This window comes from Gossypium arboreum, chromosome 3 (genome assembly GCF_025698485.1).
Source record: "Gossypium arboreum isolate Shixiya-1 chromosome 3, ASM2569848v2, whole genome shotgun sequence".
Taxonomy (NCBI): Eukaryota; Viridiplantae; Streptophyta; class Magnoliopsida; order Malvales; family Malvaceae; genus Gossypium; species Gossypium arboreum.
This window is the reverse complement of record NC_069072.1, coordinates 132,720,283-132,737,050: the sequence shown is the minus strand read 5'-3', so window position 1 is coordinate 132,737,050 and position 16,768 is coordinate 132,720,283. Positions and strand designations below refer to the sequence as shown.

Below are 16,768 nucleotides of genomic sequence, written 5' to 3'. Positions count from 1 at the left end.
ATCATTTAATTTAACATAATTCAATTAATTCACTAAATTTAACTTTCAAATATAAATTACAAAGATTATTAACGTATTATTATCATACCAACTTACATACTTTCAACACCTTAGAAATCATAATAAATATATCAATTTTACATTGAAACGTGCATAAATTAATGCATGCTTATTATACATATGAACTTACCTCGATACTAAAACGACTATTTTACCAACTTTCCCAATTTTCGATTTTTCTCTCATTCTAGGTTCAAATCTCGTTTTCCGAGATCTAAAACATCATATTTTATTTATTTAATTAACTATTCAAAACAGTCCTTAACTCAAATTTTTGCAAAATTACAATTTTGCCCTTAAACTTTTGCATATTTACACTTTTACCCCTAGGCTCGGGAGTTAAACTTCATCCCTTATTCTTATGTTTTATGACATGCTGATCACTTTTCCCTTCTATGGCAACATCAAATTCTCACTCTAACATATACTTATGACTATTAGGTATTTTTACCGATTAAGCCCTTTTACTCGTTTTCACTCAAAACCGAGTAGCACAAGTTGTCTAACATAATTTAAAACCTCATATTCTATTATAAAGCAGCAAAATAAACACATTTCACCTATGGGTATTTTTCCAAATATGAACCCTAGCTTAAATTATTGCTAGAATAAGCTTAATCAAATTATCGGGATTCTAAAAACGTAAAGAACTTGAAAAACGGGTTAGAACGGACTTACTATTGAGCTTGGAAAGCTTGAAACCCTAGCCATGGCTTCCCCCATGCTAATTTCATCCTCCATGAAAAAGATGAGTCAATTTTGGCTTTATTTTCCCTTTTTATTTCTTTTTATTACCAAATGACCAAAATGCCCTTCCTTACTAAACTTTCAAAAATTTCATCCATGTTCAATTTTTGTCCATCAATTAGAAATTGGTAAAATTTCTATTTAAGACCTCCTAATTAATGTTTCAAAGCAATTTCATACCAGAAACTTCTAGAATGCAAGTTTTGCAACTTATTCAATTTAGTCCCTAACTTCAAATTGAGCACTTTATGCATAGAATTTCTTCACGAAATTTTCACAAAATCATGTAATCATATCATAGACCTCAAAATAATCATAAAATAATTATTTCTATCTCGGATTTTGCAGTCCCGAAACCTCTGTTCCAATTAGACCCAATTTTGGGCTATTACATTTAGGGGTTTAGTTCATAACTAAATAGGAAAACATATCAGAAGAATAAAGAATACAAAACATAAAGAAAACCCAAAACTCCTGAAGGGAAATTGAGGGGAGATCTTCAATCTTGACGATGAATCCGGCTTCTGAGATGGATCAATCTGCTTCTTTGGGGTAATTCCTTACCCCCATTCTCTGTCTCTATTTTTCTCCTCTTCTAGGGTGTATTTATAAGCTTTGGAATGCCTAGAAGCCCTCAAAAGTGGCCTTTTCCGAATTGGACTTAACTTGGGCTCGGTAGGGACATGCCCGTGTGACATGGCCGTGTGACGTGATTGCCAGGCCGTGTGAATTGTGAAAGCCTTGGTCAACACCCTCGAAAGACACGGGCGTGTGAGATGCCCGTGTGGCAAGGCTTAGGCCGTGTCATCTTCTCGATTTGGTCTGTTTTGTCTCTTTTTGGCTCATTTTTTGCTCCTTTTGACTCTTGGTGCTCTCTTGAGTACAAAACATGAAATTAAAGTATTAGGAGCATCAAATTCACCAATTCTAATGAGAAATCATCTATAAAATGCATTAAACATGGGGTAAAAATATGTATAATTCACGGTTTACCAAAAGACTCAAGTAGATTCTTACTCGATGGGCAGTATACCTAATTTGGATACAAGCGAGACACTGGTTACACCTACTATTGAAATTGGGTCTCAAAGTCGTTCAGTTAGGGACGACGTACAGTCCCAAGCCATGCTATTAGTGTTGGAGAAGGTCATTGGATCCCATTCTGGTTATGGGAGCCGTGGGTCAGTAATTGAACAACTCCGGTCTAGTGGTGCTGAATTGTTTAGGGGCGTCACTGGAGTTTCCCCTACAGTGGCCGAATGCTAGTTTGAGTAATAGTTTGAGAGTTCTGATGCCTCCGCAGAGGGAGAGAGAGTTCGTCATTCTGGTGGACAAGGCGAAGATCGCTGAAGAAGTTAAGCGAGTGGAGCACCAGAATAGGGACTGTGAGAGAGGTAAGAACAAGAGGGATTCGAAGCCCTCTAGTTTTGTTTAGAAGCCTAAGAAATGGGCAAGACCTGATGGGCCTTCAAGAGTTGGAGTTTCAGTTGCTCCTATCGCGACTCAACCATGTGGTGATTGTGGTAGATGCCATCTCGACGAGTTTTGGTGGAGGTTAAGGGCATGTTTGCAATGTGGGTTGATGGAGCATCGTATTAGAGATTGCCCATAGTGTTTGGATCAGATACAAGCTCTAGCTTCGGGTATTGTTTAGCCACAGATGGCAGTTTAGTAGCCGCCTAGGGGCCGTGGTCTGGCCAGGGGTGGTAATGGTATAGGTAGGGGACAAAGAGAATCAGACAAAGATGTTAATCAAACTGAGGTGAGGCAGCTTGTGTTGGTATATGCTGCTAGAAATCGTAAGGACAGAGATGTCGCAGATGTGATTACAAGTACGTTCTTTATTTTTGATGCCCCATATATTGCATTAATAGACATAGGGTCAACATACTCTTACATAGCTAGTTCTATCTTTGATAACTTGGGGATTCCTATTGAGAGTACTTCTAGTAAGATTTCTGTACTGAGTCCATTGGGTCAATCTGTTCAGGTAAATGGACTGTTTAGGAATGTACCACTGAAAGTACAAGGGGTTGTGTTTTCAAAAAATCTGATAGAGCTACAGTTCAAAGAATTTGATTTGATTCTGGGTATATAATGACTTGTGGATCATCGAGTCAATTTGGATTGTGCAACCAAGAGGGTAGTTCTGAGATTTGAGAATGATGTGGAATTAGTTGTGATCAGCGAGCGTTAGGATTACTTATCTAACATAATATTCGCTCTTGTGGCCAAAAACCTGGTTCAGAAAGGGTGTGAAGCGTATCTGGCCTATGTAAGTGTTTCAACTTCTATAGACTCTTCCATTGAGAGCATCAGAATAGTTAGGGAATTTCTGGATATTTTCCCCGATAAATTACCGAGTTTACCTCCGAATCGAAAAATTGAGTTTGGCATTGAGCTTCTAGGGTATAGCTTCAGGGTCCATCTCTCCTTACAGAGCTAAAGGCTCAGCTTTAGGAGCTTTTGGATCATGGATTTATCTATCCTAGTGTGTCTCCGTTGGGGGCCCCAGTTTTGTTCGTAAATAAAAATGATGGTACCATGAGAATGTGTATCGACTATCGACAGTTGAATAAGCTAACTGTAAAGAATAAGTACCCACTTTTGAGAATCAATGACCTGTTTGATCAGTTTCATACGGCTTTGGTATTTTCTAAGATAGATCTCTATTTTGGGTATCATCTGCTTAAGGTTACAGAAGTTGATAGTGTTTATAAGACTACTTTTAGGACTCGTTATGAGCACTACGAGTTCTTAGTAATGCTCTTTGGTTTGATGGATGCACTGGCTATGTTTATGGATCTGATCAACCGGGTTTTCTAGCTGTATTTAGATCAATTCAATGTGGTTTTCATCGACTACATTCTAGTATAGTCTAAGATCAAAGATGATCATGATGAGCATCTTAGAATATTTTTTAAGTTACTTCGAGAGAAATAGCTCTACTCTAAGTTGAGCAAATGTGAATTCTGGTTAAGGGAAGTAACTTTTATAGGGCATTTGGTTTTTGTTGAGGGGATCCGAGTTGATCCTAGAAAGATTAAGGCTGTACTTGATTGGAAACAACCTAAGAATGTTTCAGAGAGTAACAGTTTTCTAAGTCTTGCAGGCTACTACCGTAGGTTTGTCAAGGAATTCTTGTTAATTACAACTCTTCTAACTAAGCTATTGCAGAAGAACACTCCTTTTGTCTTGACTGATGAGCAGCAATCGAGCTTTGAGAAGCTCAAATCTATTTTGACTCAGGCTCTTGTTCTGATACAGCCTGAATCGAGTAAGGAGTTTTTCATTTATAGTGATGCGTCGCATGTCGGTTTGGAATGTGTTCTGATGCAAGATGGTAAGGTTGTGGCTTATGCGTCCTAACAGCTTAAGACAAACAAGGGGAACTATCTGACATACGATCTTGAGTTTGCTACTGCGGTTTTTGCCTTAAAAATTTGAAGGCACTATATGGTGAGAGGTGTACCATCTACACCAGTCATAAAAGCCTTAAGTACCTCCTTACTCAAAAGGAGTTGAATCTTAGGCATTGTAGATGGATTGAGCTACTCAAGGATTATGACTGCACTATAGAGTATCATCCCAGTAAGGCCAATGTGGTGGCTGATGCTCTTAGTCATAGAGTGATGTCTAGTTTGAGGGCGATGTTTGCTCACCTAATTTTCTTTGATGATAGGAGTCTGTTAGCCGAGTTACAAGTTAAGCCGACTTAGATTGATCAGATTTGGGATAAACAGTTGATAGATGATTCTCTGGTTTTACGTTTCTGTCAGGTAGAGAGTGGTAGTATGTTAGACTTTAGGCTAAATAGTGATGAGGTTTTGTGTTTCCGAGGACTAGTTTGTGTACCGATCAACTCTGATTTGAGACAATCTATTCTAAGGAAAGTGCATAGTAGCCCTTATGCTATAGATCCCAGTGGAAATAAGATGTATCGGGATCTTTATGAACTGTATTAGTGGCCGGGATTGAAACAAGATGTAACAAATTTTACTTTTCATTGTCTGACGTGACAACAAGTGAAGGCTGAGCATCAGTTGCCTTTGGGATTACTACAACCCATTAAGATTCCTTTATGGAAATAAGAACGTGTGACTATGGACTTCGTTAGTGGGTTGCCTTTTACACCTACCAAGAAGGATTTTGTAGGGGTCATCGTGGATCTGTTGACCAAGTCCACCTACTTTATTCTGGTTCGGACATATTATCCTCTTTAAAAATTGGCCAATATTTAAATCTCTGAGATTGTAAGACTTTACGGGGTTCTGGTTTGAATAATTTCAGATAGGGATTCTCGCTTCAGTTTTTGGTTTTGGAGGAAGCTTCATGAGGCTTTGGGTTCGAGATTGGACTTCAATATTGCATTCCATCCTTAGAGAGATTGTCAATCTGGGAGGATGATTCAGATATTGGAGGATATGCTTTGGAGTTGTGTAATTGATTTCCGAGAGATTTGAGAGGATTTTATACCATTAGCTGAGTTTGCCAACAATAACAGTTTTCAGTCTAGCATTCAGATAGTACCTTATGAGGCTCTATATGGTCATAAGTGTCGTACTCTATTGTGTTGGACTGAGTTGGGTGAATGACGAGTTTTGAGTCCTAAGTTGGTTTCCAAGACTGAAAACAAAGTCAGATTGATTTGGGATCGGCTTAAGGCAGCTTCTAATAGACAAAAGTCCTATGCAGATCTGAAAAGGTAAGATATCGAGTACTCAATGGGTGATTACGTATTCCTTAAGGTGTCCCCATGGAAGAAAGTTTGTGGCTTTGACGTAATGGCAAGTTGAGCCTTAGGTTTATTGGGCCGTATCGAATTCTGAAGTGCATGGGACTGGTTGCTTATTAGTTGGAATTACCTCTAGAGTTGGACTGTATCCATGACTTATTTCATGTCTCTATGTTGAGGCGGTATCGATCTAAGCCATCTCACGTTGTTTCTATCAAGGAGATTGAGGTTAGACCAGACTTGACATTTGAGGAGAAGTCAGTTTGGATTCTGGATCGAGACGTTAAGGTCTTAAGGAAGAAATTTAATCCGTTGGTTAAGGTTCTGTGGTGGAATCATGGCACTGAGAAAGCCATGTGGGAACCTGAGGACTCGATTCGTCAACAGTATCCGCATATGTTTAAATCAGGTAAATTTCGAGATCTAAATTTCTTCTATGGGGGTAGAGTTGTAACACCCTAATTTATTTAACTTTGATTTTATGAATTTTGTCATAAATGAGTGTCTGGTTTAGTGGCTAAGTGTTCTAATTGTGTGTTTGAGGTGTTGGGTTCAAGTCCCACTTTTAAAAAATTCTGCTATTTTTTATCTTAGCTTTACCCCTATTGGTTGGGCTTATATTATATTTTCAGTCAACTCATAGCAGAATGAGCCTACTGGTTCAAGTGGTAAGGTGTTAGCTTACCTTAAGGTCTTGTGTTCAAACCGTAGTGTGAGTGAAGGATGTTAATTTTTGTGTCGATGAGTGTGTGCCGATTGTGCAGTAAAAGTTGGATGGAACTGGTACGCTATAGTAGTTGGATGAGTAGTGGGTCGATTTTGGGGGAGTTACTTGGTTAGTGGATAGTTAGGGAAGTTGGGATTTTGTGGGATTTAATTTTTATTTCTTTTTTTCCAAAAAATATCTCCTTCCTGACATTTTTTCTCTCTTCCTCCTTTCATCTGCAAAAATTTATGTTTCTCCCTTCTTCAACTCTGTTCATCATTCATGTTGTAATAATTTTGCATTCGGGTTCTTCAATCTGTTCCAAATAGGTAAGCTACCGAATACTTTCTTAACTGTATGCATCAGAGGGATTCTAATTTTGTTTTAATGGAATTTATTGATGGATTTTCTTTATTTCTCGTTTAGGGGAAAGGCAAGAAGTGGTTGGTTCTTCTCCAACGAATTAAGTGTGGGTGTTTTATATTAATTGCCGGTAAGTGTGTGAATGCGCTGGATGTTATTGTGAGGTTTTGTTTTAGATAATTTTCGTTTGAGTTCATAAATCTGTTACTTAAATTGGGTGTTAGAATGCTGGTTTTAAGTTCTGTTGTCTCCGGATTGCTTTCACATAAAAAATGAACCAGGTGTGTAACGGAAACACGAGAAAACATCAATCGACGAAAGTAAAAAATTTGACCTGTCGACGCCACATAAATGTGTGCCTAGCTATGTGGTAGGCCGTGTGTCGCACACAGCTGTGTGTCACATACTGCCATGTGATGGGTGCGTGTGACCGTGTGGGTCACATGGGTGTGTGTGTGACCCCATTGTGTGCCCCATAGCATCGCAAGAAAACTTAAATCAAAACCAAAACCAAAAACAAAATCAACACATGGGCTAGGCCAATTACATGTGATAGGCCAATTACATATATAGGGCCATGTGTTGGGTTTCCGAGTTCATAGTGTAGGTATAACACTTCTATTATTTAGGATTTATTATTGTGGCCCGTGGGTTCTTTTTTAGAAGAATTTTTATTTTCAGTTTGTATAACATGTGATATATCTTAATCTCAAATTTTAATATACAAATTTAATAATCTTACCTTTGTATTTAGGGGTGACCATTCAATCAAATCAAGTTGAATTGAATGAAAAAAATTCGAGTAAGCTGAGTTAACGAATCTCATTTTATCATCCTAATTCGATTTGAAAATGTTTCAAATTGAGTTAAGTGAAATGAAATTCGAGTCAACTCAAATCGAATGAAATTTATTGAGTTAAATTAGAAAAAATTGAATATGTCAAATTAAAATCTTATTGCAATATAATTAGTTCCATGTGAGAATACAAAAATTTGAAACTGTATATACTTGAAAACTCTTTTAAAGCCAAACGAGAGAGAAAATAATATACTCTAGTATGATAAACTTGAAGATGTAATTTACTTGTTTAGGTCGTCAAAATTATTATTTTGGAATTTTTAATTTTTTTAATTTTCATATATTCCTGAATTTTTTATAAATATTTAAAAATTTTGAAAATTATTTTGAATATATTTTATAATTTTGTTGAGAGAGATCAATTTGCTTATTTTTGAAATTGTTAGGAACCAAAGTTATACCAATTTTTATTTGAATTAATTGAGTTATTTGAATATTAAAACTCAACTCGACTCAAGCTAGAAAATTTGAATTATTTATTTGAGTTGACTCAAAAAATGGAATAACTCAATTTGATTAACTTGAAATTTAAAAATTTTTTCAAGTTGAATTGAATTTTTTTGTATTAACTGCTTAAATATTCCTAACATCTGATAAATAGATAATTCTAGGCTTATTTTTAGTTTTTATTTTTGAAACATGCTATAAGTTGATTTAACTAAAAATTTATGAATACCAGTTTGACCTTCGAATACTCTCTCCCAAACTGCACATCTATTTCTTTCATACAAATGTCTTTTCTTTCCAAAATATCTTTCCAAATCTATGAATTCGAAGGATTCTTCTTGTAGAGAAATATTTTCTTGTAGAGTAATATTTGCTCATGTTGTATTAAGGGAAAAGGATGGGGTATAACATAATTTTTATTGTTACTATTATAGCTCAAAATAGGGCCCACTGTTTTGTCTTGGCCTTTGGGCCGAGGACACTAACATTCCTTATTCCTGGTGCAAACATTCTCTGGGCCTCCTCTGACTTATTGCACGTTTTTCTGTTGATCGCGTGATTTCATGATAGATTTTAAATATTTATAATTACTCGTTCTTGAACTAAATATTATCGCGATGTAGGCAAGTGTACTTATCAAACAGTAGTATAGTTTTAGCAAGACCGGATTGTCGAACCCAAAGAACTAAAGGTACTAGTAATGACAGTCTTTTTATTATCTAGCCTAAGAATAAAGAGGTTTTGTTTTAATTAACTAATTATCTAAACTAAGAATGCACAGAGAAAATAATTGGGGAATTGCTTTTGGGAAAAATCAATTGACTTAAGACAATACCTAAGGAAAAATCCACCTAGACTTTACTTGTTATTCTGGCTCTGAATCGGATGATTTATTCATTCAACTTGTTTTGTAGAGATCCCTAAGTTATGTTATTATCCCTATTCAAGACTAATAACATCTAATCCCTAGATTGAATAACCGAGGCTTTTCTCTAATTAACATTCTAAGGTTGCATTAACTCGATCTACGAATCCCCTTAATAGGTTTCACCCTAATCCGACAAAATCTTGTCACCCTATTTCTAGGCGCGCAATCAACTCCGCTTAATTATGATAAATGTACTCTTAGCCAGGGTCTATTCTTCCTCTGAATAAGAGCTTATCTTGAATCAGTATCTTGGGATATCAAAACAAGTATTAAGAACAAGTTAAATATTTATCATACGATTCAGAAAATAATAACAAGATTCGTCTTAGGTTTCATTCTCCTTAGGTATTTAGGGGTTTTAGTTCATAACTAAATAAGAAAACATCTTAAAAGAATAAAGAATAAAAAAAATAAAGAAAACCAAAAACTCCTGAAGGGGAATTGAGGAGAGATCTTCAGTCTTGATAATGAATCCGACTTTTGAGATGGATCAATCTGCTTCCTTCCCCCTTCTCCGTCTCATTTTTCTTCATCCTCTAGGGTGTATTTATAGGCTTTGGGATGCCTAAAAGCCCTCAAAATTAGCCTTTTCCAAATTGGACTGCAGGGACAGTCCCGTGTGACACCCCCGTGTGAGATTACTTCAGGCCGTCTTCGAGCCTGCCAAATTGACACGGCCGTGTGGTCTGCCCGTGTGAATCGTGCTTCGATTCTGCCAAATTGACATGGCTGTGTGGGCTACCCGTGTGAGGAAGTCCAGGCCGTGTTGAGTTCGTACTTTGGCCCATTTTCTCTATTTTTAGCCCATTTCTCATTCCTTTCGCTCTCCTATGCTCTCCTAAGTATGAAACATGAAATTAAAGCATTAGGAGCATCAAATTCACCAATTCTAATGAGAAATCATCCATAAAATGCATTAAACATGGGGTAAAAATATGTATAATTTACGATTTATCAAATACCCTCACACTTAAGCATTTGCTTGCCCTCAAGCAAAATTCTCAACACATAGTCAAAATAAATTCTTCTCAACTTATAATTTCTATCAATAATATCTCAAATTAATACACAAGTAATCATACATTGAGAATTCAACTAAAAGAACATCAAAGTCTCAAACATTCCAAGTTGAGTATTTAATCGTGCAAACATAGGTGTCTCTCCGCATCTAAGTAATTACCTATGATTCAGAATATCACAAAGTTTCACATCCTCACTAAAGATTCACTCAAATCACTTGAGATATTTAAGGACAATAAATGAAGCACTTAATAGTCAATAATGAAAAGTCATTACCAGAGGCTTGCATGAAAATCAAATCTCCACCACTACAATTTAAGATGATACATCAATCAAAAGGTCTTTAGAGGGTTGTAGTGGGGCTTAGTTAAGGGGTGTGGTCACAAGCTGAAAGAAAATGTTAGAGTCGAGATTGAATTGAAAAATTGCCTAACTAGAAAAAGAGTTAATCTTCATTTGCGTACAATAGAGCTTCTTCTTAGAATATGAAATTACTAATATATATACATAGTGTTTTTTTTTAAGAACAAGTTAAATATTCATAGACTAACTTATTACAAACAAGACATAGTTGAGCAATTTCTTCAACCCAAATCTAGACAAAAATAAGGATCAAATTAATTTAGGGGATTTCAACAATAATGAGTTAAGGGTTAATATTGAGGTTAATATAAGGAATGGCTTGTTAGGCTCAAAGGGGTTTACTAAGGGTTAATCGTGGAGGTAGGCTTTTCATGGCATGAGTGGGTTAATCCTAAGTGCCTTAATCATTTTGATATATCAAATCAAATGGTGTGGTCTCGACATGCATAATCAAGCAAGTTCTAGAATAACAGTTCAATACTGACGCACTCAAAGCAATAATAAAAGTGAGCATGAAAGAATTAATAGATGCTCAAAAGGCTCAAAAATCTCACAAAAATTATGGCTTTTTGATGTTTAGACTCGTGAATTCCAATTCAAAGTAATACCTAGACTTGGGGAAATAACCTATAATTTTAAATTCTTAAAAATCAACTTATCATGCTTGACTCTCTAATATCTTAAAGTTTAAACAATCAATGCATAAATCCATATGTTTTAATTCAAGATATATCAATCAAAATCATAAATCAATTAAAATTTATTCTAAATATGATATGAGAGCTTTTCAGGAGAACAAGGTAATCATTCAGGGATTTTTCTGATAATGAAATAAATACCCCCCACAGTTAAGATGTATATTGCCCTCAATGTACAAAGATAGATATTAAAGTATTTAAAAAAGATAGGAGGGAGAAGTGAAACTTCCTGTATTAAGAATGGATGATATTCTTGGATTGGCGAGATCGGGTACTGGAGATAAATTTGGATGGCAAGCTTGACTCTGAAGGTAAGCATTTCTAAAAGGAAAACAAATGAATCTTGAAACTTAATAAAAGAAAAATAAAATAAGATAATTATTCTAATTTTTCAAGTGGCACGGCCGGTACACACGCCCGTGTGGTTCGTGTTCCGTCTGTATTCGTCGTGAATTGTGATGTCGTTACACGGCCTTATCGCATGCTCGTGTGTATAGGCCGTGTGGCTATATGATCGTGTCGCACAGCAGTGTTGTTTTGGCAGGCTCGACCACGGCCATATCGCACGACCGTGGCGTTTAATCGTAGCTCATGTTGGGGAAATCTTTTGCCCTGTTTTCACACTGCCTTAAACACGCCCGTGTGCTTGGCCGTGTCTCTGTAGAAATACCTGTATTCAAGATTTCTATTAGTAAGTTAGGAGTCAAATACCAAAATTTAAAGAAATTAATATTGTTAGTACTCGGGTTGCCTCCCGAGAAGCGCTAATTTATAGTCTGAGCTTGACTTACCTCTCCGTTGAATAATCATGGTGGTTTGAGGAGTTTATTCTCCTCATTCCTGCTATCAGTCTCATCAAAATAAGGTTTTAAATGGGTTTTGTTTACCTTAAAAGTGCCGAACTTGGGATGACTCACCTCCACCGTACCAAATGGAAAAATACTGAGTATCGTAAGAGGGATTTCCTCAATCGGTGTGGTAGTGACAATGTGGGGATCTGCGGCATCTAATAAGACCTTATTACCAATCTTAAGTTGATTTGGAGAGGTATCGGGCTTGTTTTGGCGTAGTTTCAGTTTGTCGGGTGTTCTTGGTTTGTGCGTCTGTCATTCACCGAGTTCCTCGATTTGTAATCTCCGATCTTCATGAACAGGTACTCTGCTATTGCTTGAGAACGACTCGTGTGCTTCCTTCAGACTCATTTTTTTCAAAGTAGGTTGCACCATATTGTTAGTTTTAGTAGAATGGTTTAAATAATTACCTTCAATTCCTGATGTGTTTCCAGAATTACGAGCTTGAAGGGTGATTGTTTCGTCTCCCACCCAGAATGTGAGTTCACCTGTGCCAACATCAATGGTGGTTTTAGTAGTTGCTAAAAAGGGCCTTTCTAGGATTAAGGGAGTATTGTTATCCTCTTCTATGTCTAGAACAATAAAGTCAACGGGAAATATAAATTTATCGACTTTAATAGCACATCTTCAATAATACCCCTAGGGAATCTTATGGTTTTATCTGCTAATTGAATGCTCATCCTAGTCTGTTTGGGTTTCTCGAGACCTAGTTGCTTAAATATTTTGTAAGGCATGACGTTGATACTAGCCCCTAGAACAGGTAATGCATAATTAACATCTAAACTACTAATTAAGCTAGGAATCGTAAAACTCCCTGGATCTTTTAGTTTGTTGGGTAGTTTATTTGGGAGAATGGCCGAGCAAACTGCGTTCAGCTCCACATGTGATGCATCGTCCAACTTCCGCTTATTTGCTAAAAGCTCCTTCAAAAATTTCATTGCGTTTGGCATCTACAATAGAGCTTCAATAAACGGTAAGTTAATATGTAATTTTTTCAAGAGTTTAAGGAATTTACCAAATTGTTCATCTGAGCGGTCTTTCCTTGTCGTGTTGGGGTATGGCACAAGAGGTTTATATTCGACAGGCACTAGTTTGTTTTTATTATAATCTACCTTACCTTGACCTTTGCTTACCACAGTTTCTAGCCTCGGTTCTGGTTCAAGCTCAACGACTCCTTCGTCATCTTGGATATTAATTGCGTTGAGCTGTTCCCTTGGGTTGGGTTCAGTGTTACTTGGCAAGCTACCTTATGGTCGTTTGGAGATTAGTTTGGAACGTTGGCCTATCTAAGTTTCGAGCCCTTGGATCGACGCTTGTTGATTTTTAAATGATGTCTCAATGTTCTGAAAGCAAGTTTCTGACACCGAAATAAACTTGGTGAGCATCTCTTCAAGCTTCGGCTTCTTTTCTTGCTGGTAGGGTGGTTGTTGGTAGCCCGAAGGATGTTGTGGTCTTTGATTTCCTTGACCGCCCCACGAGAAATTGGGGTGGTTCCTCCAACCTGCATTATAAGTGTTACTATACGGATTGTTTTGAGGTCGAGGATTATTACCCATGTAATTTAATTGCTCGTTATCCATGTTGTGTCCATAAGGTTGGTATTCTGAATGGTTTGTTCCACCTCCATTTGTCTCGCACTGCATTACTAGGTGAACCTGTAAAGAACTAAGAAAACCATCAATTTTCTTATTCAAAAGTTCTACCTGATTAGAGAGCATGGCTACCGAATCGACGTTATAAACATCGGCTATTTTCGTTGGCTTTGTCCTCATGACTTGCCACTGATAGTTATTCAGTGACATCTCCTCTATAAACTCATAGGCATCTTCTGGTGTTTTATTATTGATGGTTCTGCCAGCACCTGCGTCAACCATTTGTCGAGTCAAAGGATTCAGACCACTGTGGAATGTTTGAACCTGAAGCCAAAGCGGTAACCCATGGTTAGGGCACCTTCTCAAAAGATCCTTGTATCTCTCCCATGCATCGTAGAGTGTTTCTAAATCCATCTGCACAAAAGAAGAGATATCATTACTTAATTTAGCCATTTTAGTTGGCGAAAAATATTTTAGTAAGAATTTTTGGTCATTTGTTCCCAAGTAGTAATTGATCCTCGTGGTAACGAGTTCAACCACTGTTTAGCTTTGTTCCTTAATGAAAAAGGGAATAACCGAAGAAGAATGGCATCATCAAGAACACCATTGATTTTAAATGTATCGCATAGTTCTAATAAGTTGGCTGAATGAGCGTTGGGATCCTCATCCTGCAAACCATCAAACTAAACAAATTGCTGTATCATTTGAATAGTGTTAGGTTTTAATTCAAAAGTATTTGCAGCTACAGCAGGTTTAACTAAGCTCGATTCAGTTCCTGTTAAAGAAGGTTTAGCATAATCATACATAGTGCGTGGAGAAGGATTTTGATTAGCCGTAATTGTAGGGTGTAGCTGATTGCCTTTGTAACACCCCCACGCCCGAAACCGTCACCGGAGTCGAGCTTGAGGAGTTACCGAACATAATTTATCAAATTAAGAACTTCAAATCTTTTGTTTCTACATTCACAGCTTTCTAGCCACTCACGTCACAGTTACAAGAAAAATCATATATCGTGTTACAAAACTCAAAATCAAGATCCGTAAATTTTCCCTAAATCTAGACTCATATATCTATTTACTAATTTTTTTTCTAGAATTTTTGATTGGGCCAATTAGTACAGTTTATTAGTTAAAGTCTCCCTGCTTCGTGGTTTGACCGCTTTCGACATATGTGTATTACGAATCAGATATCTCTCTATACAGAATTTCAATGACTACGAGGTTTTTTCTATTAAAACTAGACTCAATAAGGAATCTGTAAATATAAATAATGACTTCTAATTAGTTTTTACAATTTATTATGAATTTTAAAGTCGAATAGAGGATCCAAAATCACTCGCCCTGTTTCACAAGGTTTCAAATATATCATAAAGTATAGTTTATATGCCTCTTTTTTTATCCATATGAAAATAGACTCATTAAGCTTAAATTTCATAACTTGATCATCATTTAATTCCATTTATACTATTTTTAGTGATTTTTCAAATTCATGTCATTGCTGCAAACAATATTCTGCTTTAAGGCAAATTTCATCTTTTCATGAGTTGTTATGAACTAGATAACCTATTAAACTTCCATGATATCAAACACGATCTAAATTTAACCATCACCATGACTTATCAATATCAAACATTTTCTCAACCAATCATGGCCATATCATAAAATTATTTACACAAAATAAATATATTGCTATACATGCCATACTTAAGTTTTACAAGCCATTTACCCGGATGAAAGTCCTTTGGATAGTGTGATCGAACCTTCGACCCGTCCCGATTCCCAAGTCGGGCTTGTTCAAAACTACAAGAAATAAAGAGGAGGAGTGAGCATAAATGCTTAGTAAGTTCATATGTAAATAACAAGTAACATAACAATACAAATATACCAAACAACTTTAGCATGGTATCACCAAAACATATATCATATTTCTAAACATCATTCATCATCTTACTACCACTACAGGAAAATAGGGCTTTAGCTGCGTTTTTAGTGGCGTTTTATTAAAAAACGCCGCCAAAATTTTAAAATTCAAAGCAATAGCGGCGTTCCAAAAAAAACGCCGGTAAAAACATAGCATTAGTGGTGTTTTTTACTAAAACGCCACTAAAAATAGAGTATTAGCGGCACTTTAGGTAAAACGCCGCTAAAAACCAGAGCATTAGCGGCGCTTTAGGTAGAACGCCGCTAAAAACTAGAGCATTAGCGGCGCTTTAGGTAAAACGCCGCTAATAAGCAGAGCAGTAGCGGCGCTTTAGGTAAAACGCCACTAAAAACCAGAGCATTAGCGGCGCTTTAGGTAAAACGCCGCTAATAAGCAGAGCATTAGCGGTGCTTTTGGTAAAACGCCGCTAATAAGCAGAGCATTAGCGGCGCTTTAGGTAAAACGCCGCTAAAAACCAGAGCATTAACGGCGCTTTAGGTAAAACGCCGCTAATAAGCAAAGCATTAGCGGCGCTTTAGGTAAAACGCCGCTAAAACCCCATAACCCCTAAACCTCAAATGTAATCATAAACACTAATCTCTAACCTCTAAAACAATAATTATTAAAATTTATGATTATACAATATATTGAATATTTTCTTATATAATCATAAAAGAGATAGTATTGAATTTAAAATATTAAATTAATTATCATTATATTTTAAGGATTATGGTTTAAGATATATGGTTTAAGCGAGTTCAATTATGATCGTTAACTATGGTTTAAGGTTTAGGAGTTAACTAGTATTTGAAAGTTTATGATGAATTTGGGTTTACGGATTATGATTTAGGGTTTAAAGGTTAATTAGGGTTAAAGTTTAGAGTGGGACAATTATTATTATCTTCTTAAGAGATAATTTCCTTTCCGATTCTTACTTGGGATGCTATATAAGGGTGATTTTGAATGTGGAATTAGCATTTGTTGAACTATGTATAAATTCCAAGCTTATATAACATAGAAATATCTTACTGAGTGGACATTATAACTAGAGTGTTCCAATAGAGAATTAATTGTTTTATTAAATTAAGTTATGTAACTTTGTATAAATAATAATGCTATTGTGTATTTTTAATTATCTATTTTTTTGTCTAAATATATTTAGATTAAATAGAATGTCTGAAATAAAATATGTTAAAAATTAAGTTTAGAAGGGTTTAAGGAAATGATACTATTAGCTAGATATTAACTCAAGAACATAATTTGGATTTTACTAAGATTCATGTTATTTTGTATATACGTACTCATAATATTATTTAATATAAGAATATAAACATATATATATATATATATATATGTGTGTGTGTGTGTGTGTGTTTTAATTTGTACTACATTAACATTGGCCACACGAATTCCCAAAAATATGTTTATTATGGTTTAGGGTTAACAATTTTTTAGAGTATATATACTTTATAGTTTGGG

The 16,768-nt window shown here is 36.0% G+C and overlaps 1 non-coding gene across 1 annotated transcript; it reads left to right on the top strand.

Annotated features, from left to right (window-relative positions):
* The first annotated feature begins 13,709 nt into the window (after positions 1-13,709).
* On the top strand, positions 13,710-13,816 carry LOC128291065 (small nucleolar RNA R71). Its single transcript, XR_008280842.1, has one exon. It is a non-coding gene; the product is annotated as a small nucleolar RNA R71 (small nucleolar RNA).
* The last annotated feature ends 2,952 nt before the right edge of the window (positions 13,817-16,768 follow it).